Here is a 24,265-nt window from a genome sequence, read left to right on the forward strand (position 1 = left end):
CTAATGACTCCATTCCTTTTTGTGGTTGTAGGGGCTGTTGATTGGAGTACACTAAAACAAACCTGATCTCTCTAGGACATTCAGAAGCCAAGTTATAAGCCCACAAATGTGTAACTGGACAACTTCTTTAAAGTGAAACCATGCCTGGTGAGCTTTGGGACATGGTTTTACCCCCTATAGGAATGTGCGATCATCATGAAGCGTTCAGATCACTTACAACTCAATAGATTCTACCTTCTTGTAACGGTACAGCCTGATTGGACCTTGTTTTCACACAAATGGACCCAGAATGATGTGAAATTGTGCTTCGTGCAACATAATTCTGGGTAACATTTACAAACCATAAGTGCTAATGACTCCATTCCTTTTGGTGATTGTAGGGGCTGTTGATTGGAGTACAGTAAAACAAACCTGATCTCTCTAGGACATTCAGAAGCCAAGTTATAAGCCCACAAATGTGTAACTGGACTACTTCTTTAAATTGACACCAGATCTGGTGACCTTTGGGACATGGTTTGACCCCCTTAGGAAAGTGTTATCATCATGAAACGTTCAGATCACTTACAACTCAATAGATTCTACCTTCCTGTAACGTTTCAGCCTGATTGGACATTGTTTTCACACAAATGAACCCAGAATGATGTGAAATTGTGCTTCGTGCAACGTAATTCTGGGTGCCATTTACAAACCATAAGTGCTATTGACTCCATTCCTTTTTGTGGTTGTAGGGGCTGTTGATTGGAGTACACTAAAACAAACCTGGTCTCTCTAGGACATTCAGAAACCAAGTTATAAGCCCACAAATGTGTAACTGGACTACCTCTTTAAATTGACACCAGATCCGGTGACCTTTGGGACATGGTTTGACCCCTTATAGGAATGTGCAATCATCATGAAACGTTCAGATCACTTACAACTCAGTAGATTCTACCTTCTTGTAACGTTTCAGCCTGATTGGACCTTGTTTCACACAAATGAACTCAGAATGATGTGAAATTGTGCTTCGTGCAACATAATTCTGGGTGCCATTTAAAAACCATAAGTGATAATGACTCCATTCCTTTTTGTGGTTGTAGGGGCTGTTGGTTGGAGTACACTAAAACAAACCTGATCTCTCTAGGACATTCAGAAGCCAAGTTATAAGCCCACAAATGTGTAACTGGACTACTTCTTTAAATTGACACCAGATCCGGTGACCTTTGGGACATGGTTGACCCCCTTAGGAAAGTGCTATCATCATGAAACGTTCAGATCACTTACAACTCAATAGATTCTACCTTCCTGTAACGTTTCAGCCTGATTGGACCTTGTTTTCACACAAATGAACCCAGAATGATGTGAAATTGTGCTTCGTGCAACATAATTCTGGGTGCCATTTACAAACCATAAGTGCTAATGACTCCATTCCTTTTTGTGGTTGTAGGGGCTGTTGATTGGAGTACACTAAAACAAACCTGATCTCTCTTGGACATTCAGAAGCCAAGTTATAAGCCCACAAATGTGTAACTGGACTACTTCTTTAAAGTGACACCAGGCCCGGTGACCTTTGGGACATTGTTTGACCCCCTATAGGAATGTGCGATCATCATGAAACGTTCAGATCACTTACAACTCAATAGATTCTACCTTCCTGTAACGTTTCAGCCTGATTGGACCTTGTTTTCACACAAATGAACCCAGAATGATGTGAAATTGTGCTTTGTGCAACATAATTCTGGGTGCCATTTAAAAACCATAAGTGCTAATGACTCCATTCCTTTTTTGTGGTTGTAGGGGCTGTTGATTGGAGTACATTAAAATAAACCTGATCTCTCTAGGATATTCAGAAGCCAAGTTATAAGCTCACAAAGTTGTAACTGGACTACTTCTTTAAAGTGACACCAGGCCCGGTGACCTATGGGACATGGTTTGACCCCCTATAGGAATGTGCGATCATCATGAAACGTTCAGATCACTTACAACTCAATAGATTCTACCTTCTTGTAACGTTTTAGCCTGATTGGACCTTGTTTTCACACAAATGAACCCAGAATGATGTGAAATTGTGCTTCGTGCAACATAATTCTGGGTGCCATTTACAAACCAAAAGTGCTATTGACTCCATTCCTTTTTGTGGTTGTAGGGGCTGTTGATTGGAGTACACTAAAACAAACCTGATCTCTCTAGGACATTCAGAAACCAAGTTATAAGCCCACAAATGTGTAACTGGACTACCTCTTTAAATTGACACCAGATCCGGTGACCTTTGGGACATGGTTTGACCCCTTATAGGAATGTGCGATCATCTTGAAACATTCAGATCACTTACAACTCAATAGATTCTACCTTCTTGTAACGTTTCAGCCTGATTGGACCTTGTTTTCACACAAATGGACCCAGAATGATGTGAAATTGTGCTTCGTGCAACATAATTCTGGGTGCCATTTACAAACCATAAGTGCTAATGACTCCATTCCTTTTTCTGAATGTAGGGGCTGTTGATTGGAGTACATTAAAACAAACCTGATCTCTCTAGGACATTCAGAAGCCAAGTTATAAGCCCACAAATGTGTAACTGGACTACTTCTTTAAATTGACACCAGATCCGGTGACCTTTGGAACATGGTTTGACCCGCTTAGTTAAGTGCTATCATCATGAAACATTCAGATCACTTACAACTCAATAGATTCTACCTTCTTGTAACGTTTCAGCCTGATTGGACCTTGTTTTCACACAAATGGACCCAGAATGATGTGAAATTGTGCTTCGTGCAACATAATTCTGGGTGCCATTTAAAAACCATAAGTGCTAATGACTCCATTCCTATTTGGGGTAATGGGGGCTGTTGATTGGAGTACTCTAAAACAAACCTGACCTCTCTAGGATATTCAGAAGCCAAGTTATAATCCCACAAATGTGTAAGTGGACTACTTCTTTAAATTGACACCAGATCCGGTGACCTTTGGGACATGGTTTGACCCGCTTAGTTAAGTGCTATCATCATGAAACATTCAGATCACTTACAACTCAATAGATTCTACCTTCTTGTAACGTTTCAGCCTGATTGGACCTTGTTTTCACACAAATGGACCCAGAATGATGTGAAATTGTGCTTCGTGCAACATAATTCTGGGTGCCATTTACAAACCATAAGTGCTAATGACTCCATTCCTTTTTGTGGTTGTAGGGACTGTTGATTGGAGTACAATAAAACAAACCTGATTTCTCTAGGACATTCAGAAGCCAAGTTATAAGCCCACAAATGTGTAACTGGACAACTTCTTTAAAGTGACACCAGGCCTGGTGACCTTTGGGACATGGTTTTACCCCCTATAGGAATGTGTGATCATCATGAAATGTTCAGATCACTTACAACTCAATAGATTCTACCTTCTTGTAACGGTACAGCCTGATTGGACCTTGTTTTCACACAAATGGACCCAGAATGATGTGAAATTGTGCTTCGTGCAACATAATTCTGGGTGCTATTTACAAACCATAAGTGCTAATGACTCCATTCCTTTTTGTGGTTGTAGGGGCTGTTGATTGGAGTACACTAAAACAAACCTGATCTCTCTAGGACATTCAGAAGCCAAGTTATAAGCCCACAAATGTGTAAATGGACTACTTCTTTAAAGTGACACCAGGCCTGGTGACCTTTGGGACATGGTTTGACCCCCTATAGGAATGTGCGATCATCATGAAACGTTCAGATCACTTACAACTCAATAGAGTCTACCTTCCTGTAACGTTTCAGCCTGATTGGACCTTGTTTTCACACAAATGAACCCAGAATGATGTGAAATTGTGCTTCGTGCAACATAATTCTGGGTGCCATTTAAAAACCATAAGTGCTAATGACTCCATTCCTTTTTGTGGTTGTAGGGGCTGTTGATTGGCGTACATTAAAACAAACCTGATCTCTCTAGGACATTCAGAAGCCAAGTTATAAGCCCACAAATGTGTAACTGGACTACTTCTTTAAATTGACACCAGATCCGGTGATGTTTGGGACATGGTTTGACCCCCTTAGGAATGTGCGATCATCATGAAACGTTCAGATCACTTACAACTCAATAGATTCTACCTTCCTGTAATGCTTCAGCCTGATTGGACCTTGTTTTCACACAAATGAACCCAGAATGATGTGAAATTGTGCTTCGTGCAACATAATTCTGGGTGCCATTTAAAAACCATAAGCGCTAATGACTTCATTCCTTTTTGTGGTTGTAGGGGCTGTTGATTGGAGTACACTAAAACAAACCTGATCTCTCTAGACAATTCAGAAGCCAGGTTATAAGCCCACAAATGTGTAACTGGACTACTTCTTTAAATTGACACCAGATCCGGTGATCTTTGGGACATGGTTTGACCCCCTGAGGAAAGTGCTATCATCATGAAACGTTCAGATTACTTACAACTCAATAGATTCTACCTTCCTGTAATGTTTCTGCCTGATTGGACCTTGTTTTCACACAAATGAACCCAGAATGATGTGAAATTGTGCTTCGTGCAACATAACTCTGGGTGCCATTTACAAACCATAAGTGCTAATGACTCCATTCCTTTTTGTGGTTGTAGGGGCTGTTGATTGGAGTACACTAAAACAAACCTGATCTCTCTAGGACATTCAGAAGCCAAGTTATAAGCCCACAAATGTGTAACTGGACTACTTTAAATTGACACCAGATCCGGTGACCTTTGGGACATGGTTTGACCCCCTTAGGAAAGTGCTATCATCATGAAACGTTCAGATCACTTACAACTCAATAGATGCTACCTTCCTGTAACGTTTCAGCCTGATTGGACCTTGTTTTCACACAAATGAACCCAGAATGATGTGAAATTGTGCTTCGTGCAACATAATTCTGGGTGCCATTTAAAAACCATAAGTGCTAATGACTCCATTCCTTTTTGTGGTAATGGGGGCTGTTGATTGGAGTACTCTAAAACAAACCTGACCTCTCTAGGATATTCAGAAGCCAAGTTATATTCCTACAAATGTGTAACTGGACTACTTCTTTAAAGTGACACCAGGCCCGGTGACCTTTGGGACATGGTTTGACCCCCTATAGGAATGTGCGATCATCATGAAACGTTCAGATCACTTACAGCTCAATAGATTCTACCTTCTTGTAACGTTTCAGCCTGATTGGACCTTGTTTTCACACAAATGGACCCAGAATGATGTGAAATTGTGCTTCGTGCAACATAATTCTGGGTGCCATTTACAAACCATAAGTGCTAATTACTCAATTCCTTTTTGTGGTTGTAGGGGCTGTTGATTGGAGTACACTAAAACAAACCTGATCTCTCTAGGACATTCAGAAGCCAAGTTATAAGCCCACAAATGTGTAACTGGACTACCTCTTTAAATTGACACCAGATCCGGTGACCTTTGGGACATGGTTTGACCCCCTATAGGAATGTGCGATCATCATGAAACGTTCAGATCACTTACAACTCAATAGAGTCTACCTTCCTGTAACGTTTCAGCCTGATTGGACCTTGTTTTCACACAAATGAACCCAGAATGATGTGAAATTGTGCTTCGTGCAACATAATTCTGGGTGCCATTTAAAAACCATAAGTGCAAATGACTCCATTCCTTTTTGTGGTTGTAGGGGCTGTTGATTGGAGTACATTAAAACAAACCTGATCTCTCTAGGACATTCAGAAGCCAAGTTATAAGCCCACAAATGTGTAACTGGACTACTTCTTTAATTTGACACCAGATCCGGTGATGTTTGGGACATGGTTTGACCCCCTTAGGAATGTGCGATCATCATGAAACGTTCAGATCACTTACAACTCAATAGATTCTACCTTCCTGTAATGCTTCAGCCTGATTGGACCTTGTTTTCACACAAATGGACCCAGAATGATGTGAAATTGTGCTTCGTGCAACATAATTCTGGGTGCCATTTAAAAACCATAAGCGCTAATGACTTCATTCCTTTTTGTGGTTGTAGGGGCTGTTGATTGGAGTACACTAAAACAAACCTGATCCTCTAGACAATTCAGAAGCCAGGTTATAAGCCCACAAATGTGTAAATGGACTACTTCTTTAAATTGACACCAGATCCGGTGATCTTTGGGACATGGTTTGACCCCCTTAGGAAAGTGCTATCATCATGAAACGTTCAGATCACTTACAACTCAATAGATTCTACCTTCCTGTAACGTTTCTGCCTGATTGGACCTTGTTTTCACACAAATGAACCCAGAATGATGTGAAATTGTGCTTCGTGCAACATAACTCTGGGTGCCATTTACAAACCATAAGTGCTAATGACTCCATTCCTTTTTGTGGTTGTAGGGGCTGTTGATTGGAGTACACTAAAACAAACCTGATCTCTCTAGGACATTCAGAAGCCAAGTTATAAGCCCACAAATGTGTAACTGGACTACTTCTTTAAATTGACACCAGATCCGGTGACCTTTGGGACATGGTTTGACCCCTTATAGGAATGTGCGATCATCATGAAACATTCAGATGACTTACAACTCAATAGATTCTACCTTCTTGTAACGTTTCAGCCTGATTGGACCTTGTTTTCACGCAAATGGACCCAGAATGATGTGAAATTGTGCTTCGTGCAACATAATTCTGGGTGCCATTTACAAACCATAAGTGCTAATGACTCCATTCCTTTTTGTGGTTGTAGGGGCTGTTGATTGGAGTACACTAAAACAAACCTGATCTCTCTAGGACATTCAGAAGCCAAGTTATAAGCCCACAAATGTGTAACTGGACTACTTTAAATTGACACCAGATCCGGTGACCTTTGGGACATGGTTTGACCCCCTTAGGAAAGTGCTATCATCATGAAACGTTCAGATCACTTACAACTCAATAGATTCTACCTTCCTGTAACGTTTCTGCCTGATTGGACCTTGTTTTCACACAAATGAACCCAGAATGATATGAAATTGTGCTTCGTGCAACATAACTCTGGGTGCCATTTACAAACCATAAGTGCTAATGACTCCATTCCTTTTTGTGGTTGTAGGGGCTGTTGATTGGAGTACACTAAAACAAACCTGATCTCTCTAGGACATTCAGAAGCCAAGTTATAAGCCCACAAATGTGTAACTGGACTACTTCTTTAAATTGACACCAGATCCGGTGACCTTTGGGACATGGTTTGACCCCTTATAGGAATGTGCGATCATCATGAAACATTCAGATGACTTACAACTCAATAGATTCTACCTTCTTGTAACGTTTCAGCCTGATTGGACCTTGTTTTCACGCAAATGGACCCAGAATGATGTGAAATTGTGCTTCGTGCAACATAATTCTGGGTGCCATTTACAAACCATAAGTGCTAATGACTCCATTCCTTTTTGTGGTTGTAGGGGCTGTTGATTGGAGTACACTAAAACAAACCTGATCTCTCTAGGACATTCAGAAGCCAAGTTATAAGCCCACAAATGTGTAACTGGACTACTTTAAATTGACACCAGATCCGGTGACCTTTGGGACATGGTTTGACCCCCTTAGGAAAGTGCTATCATCATGAAACGTTCAGATCACTTACAACTCAATAGATGCTACCTTCCTGTAACGTTTCAGCCTGATTGGACCTTGTTTTCACACAAATGAACCCAGAATGATGTGAAATTGTGCTTCGTGCAACATAATTCTGGGTGACATTTAAAAACCATAAGTGCTAATGACTCCATTCCTATTTGTGGTAATGGGGGCTGTTGATTGGAGTACTCTAAAACAAACCTGACCTCTCTAGGATATTCAGAAGCCAAGTTATAATCCTACAAATGTGTAACTGGACTACTTCTTTAAAGTGACACCAGGCCCGGTGACCTTTGGGACATGGTTTGACCCCCTATAGGAATGTGCGATCATCATGAAACGTTCAGATCACTTACAGCTCAATAGATTCTACCTTCTTGTAACGTTTCAGCCTGATTGGACCTTGTTTTCACACAAATGGACCCAGAATGATGTGAAATTGTGCTTCGTGCAACATAATTCTGGGTGCCATTTACAAACCATACGTGCTAATTACTCAATTCCTTTTTGTGGTTGTAGGGGCTGTTGATTGGAGTACACTAAATCAAACATGATCTCTCTAGGACATTCAGAAGCCAAGTTATAAGCCAACAAATGTGTAACTGGACTACTTTAAATTGACACTAGATCCGGTGACCTTTGGGACATGGTTTGACTCCCTTAGGAAAGTGCTATCGTCATGAAACGTTCAGATCACTTACAACTCAATAGATTCTACCTTCCTGTAACGTTTCAGCCTTATTGGACCTTGTTTTCACACAAATGGACCCAGAATGATGTGAAATTATGCTTCGTGCAACATAATTCTGGGTGCCATTTAAAGACCATAAGTGCTAATGACTCCATTCCTTTTTGGGGTAATGGGGGCTGTTAATTGGAGTACTCTAACTTAAACCTGACCTCTCTAGGACATTCAGAAGCCAAGTTATAAGCCCACAAATGTGTAACTGGACTACTTTAAATTGACACCAGATCCGGTGACCTTTGGGACATGGTTTGACCCCCTTAGGAAAGTGCTATCATCATGAAACGTTCAGATCACTTACAACTCAATAGATTCTACCTTCTTGTAACGTTTCAGCCTGATTGGACCTTGTTTTCACACAAATGAACCCAGAATGATGTGAAATTATGCTTCGTGCAACATAATTCTGGGTGCCATTTAAAAACAATAAGTGCTAATGACTCCATTCCTTTTTGGGGTAATGGGGGCTGTTAATTGGAGTACTCTAAATTAAACCTGACCTCTCTAGGATATTTAGAAGCCAAGTTATAAGCCCACAAAGGTGTAACTGCACTACTTCTTTAAAGTGACACCAGGCCCGGTGACCTTTGGGACATGGTTTGACCCCCTATAGGAATGTACGATCATCATGAAACATTCAGATCACTTACAACTCAATAGATTCTACCATCTTGTAACGTTTCAGCCTGATTGGACCTTGTTTTCACACAAATGGACCCAGAATGATGTGAAATTGTGCTTCGTGCAACATAATTCTAGGTGCCATTTACAAACCATAAGTGCTAATGACTCCATTCCTTTTTCTGAATGTAGGGGCTGTTGATTGGAGTACATTAAAACAAACCTGACCTCTCTAGGATATTTAGAAGCCAAGTTATAAGCCCACAAAGGTGTAACTGCACTACTTCTTTAAAGTGACACCAGGCCCGGTGACCTTTGGGACATGGTTTGACCCCCTATAGGAATGTACGATCATCATGAAACATTCAGATCACTTACAACTCAATAGATTCTACCTTCTTGTAACGTTTTAGCCTGATTGGACCTTGTTTTCACACAAATGAACCCAGAATGATGTGAAATTGTGCTTCGTGCAACATAATTCTGGGTGCCATTTACAAACCAAAAGTGCTATTGACTCCATTCCTTTTTGTGGTTGTAGGGGCTGTTGATTGGAGTACACTAAAACAAACCTGATCTCTCTAGGACATTCAGAAACCAAGTTATAAGCCCACAAATGTGTAACTGGACTACCTCTTTAAATTGACACCAGATCCGGTGACCTTTGGGACATGGTTTGACCCCTTATAGGAATGTGCGATCATCTTGAAACATTCAGATCACTTACAACTCAATAGATTCTACCTTCTTGTAACGTTTCAGCCTGATTGGACCTTGTTTTCACACAAATGGACCCAGAATGATGTGAAATTGTGCTTCGTGCAACATAATTCTGGGTGCCATTTACAAACCATAAGTGCTAATGACTCCATTCCTTTTTCTGAATGTAGGGGCTGTTGATTGGAGTACATTAAAACAAACCTGATCTCTCTAGGACATTCAGAAGCCAAGTTATAAGCCCACAAATGTGTAACTGGACTACTTCTTTAAATTGACACCAGATCCGGTGACCTTTGGAACATGGTTTGACCCGCTTAGTTAAGTGCTATCATCATGAAACATTCAGATCACTTACAACTCAATAGATTCTACCTTCTTGTAACGTTTCAGCCTGATTGGACCTTGTTTTCACACAAATGGACCCAGAATGATGTGAAATTGTGCTTCGTGCAACATAATTCTGGGTGCCATTTAAAAACCATAAGTGCTAATGACTCCATTCCTATTTGGGGTAATGGGGGCTGTTGATTGGAGTACTCTAAAACAAACCTGACCTCTCTAGGATATTCAGAAGCCAAGTTATAATCCCACAAATGTGTAAGTGGACTACTTCTTTAAATTGACACCAGATCCGGTGACCTTTGGGACATGGTTTGACCCGCTTAGTTAAGTGCTATCATCATGAAACATTCAGATCACTTACAACTCAATAGATTCTACCTTCTTGTAACGTTTCAGCCTGATTGGACCTTGTTTTCACACAAATGGACCCAGAATGATGTGAAATTGTGCTTCGTGCAACATAATTCTGGGTGCCATTTACAAACCATAAGTGCTAATGACTCCATTCCTTTTTGTGGTTGTAGGGACTGTTGATTGGAGTACACTAAAACAAACCTGATTTCTCTAGGACATTCAGAAGCCAAGTTATAAGCCCACAAATGTGTAACTGGACAACTTCTTTAAAGTGACACCAGGCCTGGTGACCTTTGGGACATGGTTTTACCCCCTATAGGAATGTGTGATCATCATGAAATGTTCAGATCACTTACAACTCAATAGATTCTACCTTCTTGTAACGGTACAGCCTGATTGGACCTTGTTTTCACACAAATGGACCCAGAATGATGTGAAATTGTGCTTCGTGCAACATAATTCTGGGTGCTATTTACAAACCATAAGTGCTAATGACTCCATTCCTTTTTGTGGTTGTAGGGGCTGTTGATTGGAGTACACTAAAACAAACCTGATCTCTCTAGGACATTCAGAAGCCAAGTTATAAGCCCACAAATGTGTAAATGGACTACTTCTTTAAAGTGACACCAGGCCTGGTGACCTTTGGGACATGGTTTGACCCCCTATAGGAATGTGCGATCATCATGAAACGTTCAGATCACTTACAACTCAATAGAGTCTACCTTCCTGTAACGTTTCAGCCTGATTGGACCTTGTTTTCACACAAATGAACCCAGAATGATGTGAAATTGTGCTTCGTGCAACATAATTCTGGGTGCCATTTAAAAACCATAAGTGCTAATGACTCCATTCCTTTTTGTGGTTGTAGGGGCTGTTGATTGGCGTACATTAAAACAAACCTGATCTCTCTAGGACATTCAGAAGCCAAGTTATAAGCCCACAAATGTGTAACTGGACTACTTCTTTAAATTGACACCAGATCCGGTGATGTTTGGGACATGGTTTGACCCCCTTAGGAATGTGCGATCATCATGAAACGTTCAGATCACTTACAACTCAATAGATTCTACCTTCCTGTAATGCTTCAGCCTGATTGGACCTTGTTTTCACACAAATGAACCCAGAATGATGTGAAATTGTGCTTCGTGCAACATAATTCTGGGTGCCATTTAAAAACCATAAGCGCTAATGACTTCATTCCTTTTTGTGGTTGTAGGGGCTGTTGATTGGAGTACACTAAAACAAACCTGATCTCTCTAGACAATTCAGAAGCCAGGTTATAAGCCCACAAATGTGTAACTGGACTACTTCTTTAAATTGACACCAGATCCGGTGATCTTTGGGACATGGTTTGACCCCCTGAGGAAAGTGCTATCATCATGAAACGTTCAGATTACTTACAACTCAATAGATTCTACCTTCCTGTAATGTTTCTGCCTGATTGGACCTTGTTTTCACACAAATGAACCCAGAATGATGTGAAATTGTGCTTCGTGCAACATAACTCTGGGTGCCATTTACAAACCATAAGTGCTAATGACTCCATTCCTTTTTGTGGTTGTAGGGGCTGTTGATTGGAGTACACTAAAACAAACCTGATCTCTCTAGGACATTCAGAAGCCAAGTTATAAGCCCACAAATGTGTAACTGGACTACTTTAAATTGACACCAGATCCGGTGACCTTTGGGACATGGTTTGACCCCCTTAGGAAAGTGCTATCATCATGAAACGTTCAGATCACTTACAACTCAATAGATGCTACCTTCCTGTAACGTTTCAGCCTGATTGGACCTTGTTTTCACACAAATGAACCCAGAATGATGTGAAATTGTGCTTCGTGCAACATAATTCTGGGTGCCATTTAAAAACCATAAGTGCTAATGACTCCATTCCTTTTTGTGGTAATGGGGGCTGTTGATTGGAGTACTCTAAAACAAACCTGACCTCTCTAGGATATTCAGAAGCCAAGTTATATTCCTACAAATGTGTAACTGGACTACTTCTTTAAAGTGACACCAGGCCCGGTGACCTTTGGGACATGGTTTGACCCCCTATAGGAATGTGCGATCATCATGAAACGTTCAGATCACTTACAGCTCAATAGATTCTACCTTCTTGTAACGTTTCAGCCTGATTGGACCTTGTTTTCACACAAATGGACCCAGAATGATGTGAAATTGTGCTTCGTGCAACATAATTCTGGGTGCCATTTACAAACCATAAGTGCTAATTACTCAATTCCTTTTTGTGGTTGTAGGGGCTGTTGATTGGAGTACACTAAAACAAACCTGATCTCTCTAGGACATTCAGAAGCCAAGTTATAAGCCCACAAATGTGTAACTGGACTACCTCTTTAAATTGACACCAGATCCGGTGACCTTTGGGACATGGTTTGACCCCCTATAGGAATGTGCGATCATCATGAAACGTTCAGATCACTTACAACTCAATAGAGTCTACCTTCCTGTAACGTTTCAGCCTGATTGGACCTTGTTTTCACACAAATGAACCCAGAATGATGTGAAATTGTGCTTCGTGCAACATAATTCTGGGTGCCATTTAAAAACCATAAGTGCAAATGACTCCATTCCTTTTTGTGGTTGTAGGGGCTGTTGATTGGAGTACATTAAAACAAACCTGATCTCTCTAGGACATTCAGAAGCCAAGTTATAAGCCCACAAATGTGTAACTGGACTACTTCTTTAATTTGACACCAGATCCGGTGATGTTTGGGACAAGGTTTGACCCCCTTAGGAATGTGCGATCATCATGAAACGTTCAGATCACTTACAACTCAATAGATTCTACCTTCCTGTAATGCTTCAGCCTGATTGGACCTTGTTTTCACACAAATGGACCCAGAATGATGTGAAATTGTGCTTCGTGCAACATAATTCTGGGTGCCATTTAAAAACCATAAGCGCTAATGACTTCATTCCTTTTTGTGGTTGTAGGGGCTGTTGATTGGAGTACACTAAAACAAACCTGATCCTCTAGACAATTCAGAAGCCAGGTTATAAGCCCACAAATGTGTAAATGGACTACTTCTTTAAATTGACACCAGATCCGGTGATCTTTGGGACATGGTTTGACCCCCTTAGGAAAGTGCTATCATCATGAAACGTTCAGATCACTTACAACTCAATAGATTCTACCTTCCTGTAACGTTTCTGCCTGATTGGACCTTGTTTTCACACAAATGAACCCAGAATGATGTGAAATTGTGCTTCGTGCAACATAACTCTGGGTGCCATTTACAAACCATAAGTGCTAATGACTCCATTCCTTTTTGTGGTTGTAGGGGCTGTTGATTGGAGTACACTAAAACAAACCTGATCTCTCTAGGACATTCAGAAGCCAAGTTATAAGCCCACAAATGTGTAACTGGACTACTTCTTTAAATTGACACCAGATCCGGTGACCTTTGGGACATGGTTTGACCCCTTATAGGAATGTGCGATCATCATGAAACATTCAGATGACTTACAACTCAATAGATTCTACCTTCTTGTAACGTTTCAGCCTGATTGGACCTTGTTTTCACGCAAATGGACCCAGAATGATGTGAAATTGTGCTTCGTGCAACATAATTCTGGGTGCCATTTACAAACCATAAGTGCTAATGACTCCATTCCTTTTTGTGGTTGTAGGGGCTGTTGATTGGAGTACACTAAAACAAACCTGATCTCTCTAGGACATTCAGAAGCCAAGTTATAAGCCCACAAATGTGTAACTGGACTACTTTAAATTGACACCAGATCCGGTGACCTTTGGGACATGGTTTGACCCCCTTAGGAAAGTGCTATCATCATGAAACGTTCAGATCACTTACAACTCAATAGATTCTACCTTCCTGTAACGTTTCTGCCTGATTGGACCTTGTTTTCACACAAATGAACCCAGAATGATATGAAATTGTGCTTCGTGCAACATAACTCTGGGTGCCATTTACAAACCATAAGTGCTAATGACTCCATTCCTTTTTGTGGTTGTAGGGGCTGTTGATTGGAGTACACTAAAACAAACCTGATCTCTCTAGGACATTCAGAAGCCAAGTTATAAGCCCACAAATGTGTAACTGGACTACTTCTTTAAATTGACACCAGATCCGGTGACCTTTGGGACATGGTTTGACCCCTTATAGGAATGTGCGATCATCATGAAACATTCAGATGACTTACAACTCAATAGATTCTACCTTCTTGTAACGTTTCAGCCTGATTGGACCTTGTTTTCACGCAAATGGACCCAGAATGATGTGAAATTGTGCTTCGTGCAACATAATTCTGGGTGCCATTTACAAACCATAAGTGCTAATGACTCCATTCCTTTTTGTGGTTGTAGGGGCTGTTGATTGGAGTACACTAAAACAAACCTGATCTCTCTAGGACATTCAGAAGCCAAGTTATAAGCCCACAAATGTGTAACTGGACTACTTTAAATTGACACCAGATCCGGTGACCTTTGGGACATGGTTTGACCCCCTTAGGAAAGTGCTATCATCATGAAACGTTCAGATCACTTACAACTCAATAGATGCTACCTTCCTGTAACGTTTCAGCCTGATTGGACCTTGTTTTCACACAAATGAACCCAGAATGATGTGAAATTGTGCTTCGTGCAACATAATTCTGGGTGACATTTAAAAACCATAAGTGCTAATGACTCCATTCCTATTTGTGGTAATGGGGGCTGTTGATTGGAGTACTCTAAAACAAACCTGACCTCTCTAGGATATTCAGAAGCCAAGTTATAATCCTACAAATGTGTAACTGGACTACTTCTTTAAAGTGACACCAGGCCCGGTGACCTTTGGGACATGGTTTGACCCCCTATAGGAATGTGCGATCATCATGAAACGTTCAGATCACTTACAGCTCAATAGATTCTACCTTCTTGTAACGTTTCAGCCTGATTGGACCTTGTTTTCACACAAATGGACCCAGAATGATGTGAAATTGTGCTTCGTGCAACATAATTCTGGGTGCCATTTACAAACCATACGTGCTAATTACTCAATTCCTTTTTGTGGTTGTAGGGGCTGTTGATTGGAGTACACTAAATCAAACATGATCTCTCTAGGACATTCAGAAGCCAAGTTATAAGCCAACAAATGTGTAACTGGACTACTTTAAATTGACACTAGATCCGGTGACCTTTGGGACATGGTTTGACTCCCTTAGGAAAGTGCTATCGTCATGAAACGTTCAGATCACTTACAACTCAATAGATTCTACCTTCCTGTAACGTTTCAGCCTTATTGGACCTTGTTTTCACACAAATGGACCCAGAATGATGTGAAATTATGCTTCGTGCAACATAATTCTGGGTGCCATTTAAAGACCATAAGTGCTAATGACTCCATTCCTTTTTGGGGTAATGGGGGCTGTTAATTGGAGTACTCTAACTTAAACCTGACCTCTCTAGGACATTCAGAAGCCAAGTTATAAGCCCACAAATGTGTAACTGGACTACTTTAAATTGACACCAGATCCGGTGACCTTTGGGACATGGTTTGACCCCCTTAGGAAAGTGCTATCATCATGAAACGTTCAGATCACTTACAACTCAATAGATTCTACCTTCTTGTAACGTTTCAGCCTGATTGGACCTTGTTTTCACACAAATGAACCCAGAATGATGTGAAATTATGCTTCGTGCAACATAATTCTGGGTGCCATTTAAAAACAATAAGTGCTAATGACTCCATTCCTTTTTGGGGTAATGGGGGCTGTTAATTGGAGTACTCTAAATTAAACCTGACCTCTCTAGGATATTTAGAAGCCAAGTTATAAGCCCACAAAGGTGTAACTGCACTACTTCTTTAAAGTGACACCAGGCCCGGTGACCTTTGGGACATGGTTTGACCCCCTATAGGAATGTACGATCATCATGAAACATTCAGATCACTTACAACTCAATAGATTCTACCATCTTGTAACGTTTCAGCCTGATTGGACCTTGTTTTCACACAAATGGACCCAGAATGATGTGAAATTGTGCTTCGTGCAACATAATTCTAGGTGCCATTTACAAACCATAAGTGCTAATGACTCCATTCCTTTGTGTGGTTGTAGGGGCTGTTGATTGGAGTACAATAAAACAAACCTGACCTCTCTAGAAGCCAAGTTATAAGCCGACAACGGTGTAACTGGACTACTTCTTTAAAGTGACACCAGGCCCGGTGACCTTTGGGACATGGTTTGACCCCCTATAGGAATGTGCGATCATCATGAAACGTTCAGATCACTTACAACTCAATAGATTCTACCTTCTTGTAACGTTTCAGCCTGATTGGACCTTGTTTTCACACAAATGGACCCAGAATGATGTGAAATTGTGCTTCGTGCAACATAATTCTAGGTGCCATTTACAAACCATAAGTGCTAATGACTCCATTCCTTTTTGTGGTTGTAGGGGCTGTTAATTGGAGTACAATAAAACAAACCTGGCCTCTCTAGGACATTCAGAAGCCAAGTTAAAAGTCGACAACGGTGTAACTGGACTACTTCTTTAAAGTGACACCAGGCCCGGTGACCTTTGGGACATGGTTTGACCCCCTTAGGAAAGTGCCATCATCATGAAACGTTCAGATCACTTACAACTCAATAGATTCTACCTTCTTGTAACGTTTCAGCCTGATTGGACCTTGTTTTCACACAAATGAACCCAGAATGATGTGAAATTGTGCTTCGTGCAACATAATTCTGGGTGCCATTTAAAAACCATAAGTGTTAATGACTCCATTCCTTTTTGGGGTAATGGGGGCTGTTAATTGGAGTACTCTAAATTAAACCTGACCTCTCTAGGATATTCAGAAGCCAAGTTATAAGCCCACAAAAGTGTAACTGCACTACTTCTTTAAAGTGACACCAGGCCCGGTGACCTTTGGGACATGGTTTGACCCCCTATAGGAATGTGCGATCATCATGAAACGTTCAGATCACTTACAACTCAATAGATTCTACCTTCTTGTAACGTTTCAGCCTGACTGGACCTTGTTTTCACACAAATGGACCCAGAATGATGTGAAATTGTGCTTCGTGCAACATAATTCTGGGTGCCATTTACAAACCATAAGTGCTAATGACTCAATTCATTTTTGTGGTTGTAGGGGCTGTTGATCGGAGTACACTAAAACAAACCTGACCTCTCTCGGACATTCAGAAGCCAAGTTATAAGCCCACAAATGTGTAACTGGACTACTTCTTTAAATTGACACCAGATCCAGTGACCTTTGGGACATGGTTTGACCCCCTTAGGAAAGTGCTATCACCATGAAACGTTCAGATGACTTACAACTCAATAGATTCTACCTTCCTGTAACGTTTCAGCCTGATTGGACCTTGTTTTCACACAAATAAACCCAGAATGATGTAAAATTGTGCTTTGTGCAACATAATTCTGGGTGCCATTTAAAAACCATAAGTGCTAATGACTCCATTCCTTTTTGAGGTAATAGGGGCTGTTAATTGGAGTACTCTAAAACAATTTTGACCTCTCTAGGATATTCAGAAGCCAAGTTATAAGCACACAAATGTTTAACTGGACTACTTCTTTAAAGTGACACCAGAGCCGGTGACCTTTGGGACATGGTTTGACCCCTATAGGAATATGCGATCATCATGAAACGTTCAGATCACTTACAACTCAATAGATTCTACCTTCTTGTAACGTTTCAGCCTGATTGCACCTTGTTTTCACACAAATGGACCCAGAATGATGTGAAATTGTGCTTCGTGCAACATAATTCTTGGTGCCATTTACAAACCATAAGTGCTAATGACTCCATTCATTTTTGTGGTTGTAGGGGCTGTTGATTGGAGTACACTAAAACAAACCTGACCTCTCTAGGACATTCAGAAGCCAAGTTATAAACCACAAAGGTGTAACTGGACTACTTCTTTAAAGTGACACCAGGCCCGGTGACCTTTGGGACATGGTTTGACCCCCTATAGGAATGTGCGATCATCATGAAACGTTCAGATCACTTACAACTCAATAGATTCTACCTTCTTGTAACGTTTCAGCCTGATTGGACCTTGTTTTCACACAAATGGACCCAGAATGATGTGAAATTGTGCTTCGTGCAACATAATTCTAGGTGCCATTTACAAACCATAAGTGCTAATGACTCAATTCATTTTTGTGGTTGTAGGGGCTGTTGATCGGAGTACACTAAAACAAACCTGACCTCTCTCGGACATTCAGAAGCCAAGTTATAAGCCCACAAATGTGTAACTGGACTACTTCTTTAAATTGACACCAGATCCAGTGACCTTTGGGACATGGTTTGACCCCCTTAGGAAAGTGCTATCACCATGAAACGTTCAGATGACTTACAACTCAATAGATTCTACCTTCCTGTAACGTTTCAGCCTGATTGGACCTTGTTTTCACACAAATAAACCCAGAATGATGTAAAATTGTGCTTTGTGCAACATAATTCTGGGTGCCATTTAAAAACCATAAGTGCTAATGACTCCATTCCTTTTTGAGGTAATAGGGGCTGTTAATTGGAGTACTCTAAAACAATTTTGACCTCTCTAGGATATTCAGAAGCCAAGTTATAAGCACACAAATGTTTAACTGGACTACTTCTTTAAAGTGACACCAGAGCCGGTGACCTTTGGGACATGGTTTGACCCCTATAGGAATATGCGATCATCATGAAACGTTCAGATCACTTACAACTCAATAGATTCTACCTTCTTGTAACGTTTCAGCCTGATTGCACCTTGTTTTCACACAAATGGACCCAGAATGATGTGAAATTGTGCTTCGTGCAACATAATTCTTGGTGCCATTTACAAACCATAAGTGCTAATGACTCCATTCATTTTTGTGGTTGTAGGGGCTGTTGATTGGAGTACACTAAAACAAACCTGACCTCTCTAGGACATTCAGAAGCCAAGTTATAAACCACAAAGGTGTAACTGGACTACTTCTTTAAAGTGACACCAGGCCCGGTGACCTTTGGGACATGGTTTGACCCCCTATAGGAATGTGCGATCATCATGAAACGTTCAGATCACTTACAACTCAATAGATTCTACCTTCTTGTAACGTTTCAGCCTGATTGGACCTTGTTTTCACACAAATGGACCCAGAATGATGTGAAATTGTGCTTCGTGCAACATAATTCTGGGTGCCATTTACAAACCATAAGTGGTAATGACTCCATTCTTTTTTGTGGGTGTATGGGCTGTTGATTGGAGTACACTAAAACAAACCTGATCTCTCTTGGACATTCAGAAGCCAAGTTATAAGCCCACAAATGTGTAACTGGACCACTTCTTTAAATTGACACCAGATCCGGTGACTTTTGGGACATGGTTTGACCCCCTTAGGAAAGTGCTATCATCATGAAACGTTCAGATCACTTACAACTCAATAGATTCTACCTTCCTGTAAGGTTTCAGCCTGATTGGACCTTGTTTTCACACAAATGAACCCAGAATGATGTGAAATTGTGCTTCATGCAACATAATTCTGGGTGCCATTTAAAAACCATAAGTGCTAATGTCTCTATTCCTTCTTGTGGTTGTAGGGGCTGTTGATTGGAGTACACTAAAACAAACCTGATCTCTCTAGGACATTCAGAAGCCAAGTTATAAGCCCACAAATGTGTAACTGGACTACTTCTTTAAAGTGACACCAGATCAGGTGACCTTTGGGACATGGTTTGACCCCCTTAGGAATGTGCGATCATCATGAAATGTTCAGATCACTTACAACTCAATAGATTCTACCTTCTTGTAAAGTTTCAGCCTGATTGCACCTTGTTTTCACACAAATGGACCCAGAATGATGTGAAATTGTGCTTCGTGCAACATGATTCTGGGTGCCATTTAAAAACCATAAGTGCTTACGACTCCATTCTTTTTTGGGGTAATGGGGGCTGTTAATTGGAGTACTCTAAAACAAACCTGACCTCTCTAGGATATTCAGAAGCCAAGTTATAAGCCCACAAAAGTGTAACTGGACTACTTATTTAAAGTGACACCAGGCCCGGTGACCTTTGGGACATGGTTTGACCCCCTATAGGAATGTGCGATCATCATGAAACGTTCAGATCACTTACAACTCAATAGATTCTACCTTCTTGTAACGTTTCAGCCTGATTGGACCTTGTTTTCACACAAATGGACCCAGAATGATGTGAAATTGTGCTTCGTGCAACATGATTCTGGGTGCCATTTACAAACCATAAGTGCTAATGACTCCATTCTTTTTTGTGGGTGTAGGGGCTGTTGATTGGAGTACACTAAAACAAACCTGATCTCTCTAGGACATTCAGAAGCCAAGTTATAAGCCCACAAATGTGTAACTGGACAACTTCTTTAAATTGACACCAGATCCGGTGACCTTTGGGACATGGTTTGACCCCCTTAGGAAAGTGCTATCATCATGAAACGTTCAGATCACTTACAACTCAATAGATTCTACCTTCCTGTAACGTTTCAGCCTGATTGGACCTTGTTTTCTCACAAATGAACCCAGAATGATGTGAAATTGTGCTTCATGCAACATAATTCTGGGTGCCATTTAAAAACCATAAGTGCTAATGACTCCATTCCTTCTTGTGGTTGTAGGGGCTGTTGATTGGAGTACACTAAAACAAACCTGACCTCTCTAGGACATTCAGAAGCCAAGTTATAAGCCCACAAATGTGTAACTGGACTACTTCTTTAAAGTGACACCAGATCCGGTGACCTTTGGGACATAGTTTGACCCCCTTAGGAATGTGCGATCATCATGAAACGTTCAGATCACTTACAACTCAATAGATTCTACCTTCTTGTAACGTTTCAGCCTGATTGGACCTTGTTTTAACACAAATGGACCCAGAATGATGTGAAATTGTGCTTCGTGCAACATGATTCTGGGTGCCATTTAAAAACCATAAGTGCTAATGACTCCATTCTTTTTTGGGGTAATGGGGGCTGTTAATTGGAGTACTCTAAAACAAACCTGACCTCTCTAGGATATTCAGAAGCCAAGTTATAAGCCCACAAAGGTGTAACTGGACTACTTCTTTAAAGTGACACCAGGCCCGGTGACCTTTGGGACATGGTTTAACCCCCTATAGGAATGTGCGATCATCATGAAACATTCAGATCACTTACAACACAATAGATTCTACCTTCCTGTAAAGTTTCAGCCTGATTGGACCTTGTTTTCACACAAATGGACCCAGAATGATGTGAAATTGTGCTTCGTGCAACATAATTCTGGGTGCCATTTACAAACCATAAGTGCTAATGACTCCATTCCTTTTTGTGGTTGTAGGGGCTGTTGATCGGAGTACATTAAAACAAACCTGACCTCTCTAGGTTATTCAGAAGCCAAGTTATAAGCCCACAAATGTGTAACTGGACTACTTCTTTAAATATACACCAGATCCGGTGACCTTTGGGACATGGTTTGACCCCCTTAGGAAAGTGCTATCATCATGAAACGTCCAGATCACTTACAACTCAATAGATTCTACCTTCCTGTAACGTTTCAGCCTGATTGGACCTTGTGTTCACACAAATGAACCCAGAATGATGTGAAATTTTGCTTTGTGCAACATAATTCTGGGTGCCATTTAAAAACCATAAGTGCTAATGACTCCATTCCTTTTTGTGGTTGTAGGGGCTGTTGATTGGAGTACACTAAAATAAACCTGATCTCTCTAGGACATTCAGAAGCCAAGTTATAAGCCCACAAATGTGTAACTGGACTATTTCTGTAAAGTGACACCAGGCCCGGTGACCTTTGGGACATGGTTTGACCCCCTTAGGAATGTGCGATCATCATGAAACGTTCAGATCCTTACAACTCAATAGATTCTACCTTCTTGTAACGTTTCAGCCTGATTGGACCTTGTTTTCACACAAATGGACCCAGAATGATGTGAAATTGTGCTTCGTGCAACATAATTCTGGGTGCCATTTATAAACCGTAAGTGCTAATGACTCCATTCCTTTTTGAGGTAATAGGGGCTGTTAATTGGAGTACTCTAAAACAAACTTGACCTCTCTTGGATATTCAGAAGCCAAGTTATAAGCCCACAAATGTGTAACTGGACTACTTCTTTAAAGTGACACCAGGCCCGGTGACCTTTGGGACATGGTTTGACCCCCTATAGGAATATGCGATCATCATGAAACGTTCAGATCACTTACAACTCAATAGATTCTACCTTCTTGTAACGTTTCAGCCTGATTGGACCTTGTTTTCACACAAATGGAACCAAAATGATGTGAAATTGTGCTTTGTGCAACATAATTCTGGGTGCCATTTACAAACCATAAGTGCTAATGACTCCATTCCTTTTTGTGGTTGTAGGGGCTGTTGATTGGAGTACACTAAAATAAACCTGACCTTTCTAGGACATTCAGAAGCCAAGTTATAAAACCACAAAGGTGTAACTGGACTACTTCTTTAAAGTGACACCAGGCCCGGTGACCTTTGGGACATGGTTTGACCCCCTATAGGAATGTGCGATCATCATGAAACGTTCAGATCACTTACAACTCAATAGATTCTACCTTCTTGTAACGTTTAAGCCTGATTGGACCTTGTTTTCACACAAATGGACCAAGAATGATGAGAAATTGTGCTTCGTGCAACATAATTCTGGGTGCCATTTACAAACCATAAGTGCTAATGACTCCATTCTTTTTTGTGGTTGTAGGGGCTGTTGATTGGAGTACACTAAAAGAAACGTGATCTCTCTAGGACATTCAGAAGCCAAGTTATAAGCCCACAAATGTGTAACTGGACCACTTCTTTAAATTGACACCAGATCCGGTGACCTTTGGGGCATTGTTTGACCCCCTTAGGAAAGTGCTATCATCATGAAACGTTCAGATCACTTACAACTCAATAGATTCTACCTTCCTGTAACGTTTCAGCCTGATTGGACCTTGTTTTCTCACAAATGAACCCAGAATGATGTGAAATTGTGCTTCATGCAACATAATTCTGGGTGCCATTTAAAAACCATAAGTGCTAATGACTCCATTCCTTCTTGTGGTTGTAGGGGCTGTTGATTGGAGTACACTAAAACAAACCTGACCTCTCTAGGACATTCAGAAGCCAAGTTATAAGCCCACAAATGTGTAACTGGACTACTTCTTTAAAGTGACACCAGATCCGGTGACCTTTGGGACATAGTTTGACCCCCTTAGGAATGTGCGATCATCATGAAACGTTCAGATCACTTACAACTCAATAGATTCTACCTTCTTGTAACGTTTCAGCCTGATTGGACCTTGTTTTAACACAAATGGACCCAGAATGATGTGAAATTGTGCTTCGTGCAACATGATTCTGGGTGCCATTTAAAAACCATAAGTGCTAATGACTCCATTCTTTTTTGGGGTAATGGGGGCTGTTAATTGGAGTACTCTAAAACAAACCTGACCTCTCTAGGATATTCAGAAGCCAAGTTATAAGCCCACAAAGGTGTAACTGGACTACTTCTTTAAAGTGACACCAGGCCCGGTGACCTTTGGGACATGGTTTAACCCCCTATAGGAATGTGCGATCATCATGAAACATTCAGATCACTTACAACACAATAGATTCTACCTTCCTGTAAAGTTTCAGCCTGATTGGACCTTGTTTTCACACAAATGGACCCAGAATGATGTGAAATTGTGCTTCGTGCAACATAATTCTGGGTGCCATTTACAAACCATAAGTGCTAATGACTCCATTCCTTTTTGTGGTTGTAGGGGCTGTTGATCGGAGTACATTAAAACAAACCTGACCTCTCTAGGTTATTCAGAAGCCAAGTTATAAGCCCACAAATGTGTAACTGGACTACTTCTTTAAATATACACCAGATCCGGTGACCTTTGGGACATGGTTTGACCCCCTTAGGAAAGTGCTATCATCATGAAACGTCCAGATCACTTACAACTCAATAGATTCTACCTTCCTGTAACGTTTCAGCCTGATTGGACCTTG

The sequence above is a fragment of the Nothobranchius furzeri genome, chromosome 10 (assembly GCF_043380555.1).
Source record: "Nothobranchius furzeri strain GRZ-AD chromosome 10, NfurGRZ-RIMD1, whole genome shotgun sequence".
NCBI lineage: Eukaryota > Metazoa > Chordata > Actinopteri > Cyprinodontiformes > Nothobranchiidae > Nothobranchius > Nothobranchius furzeri.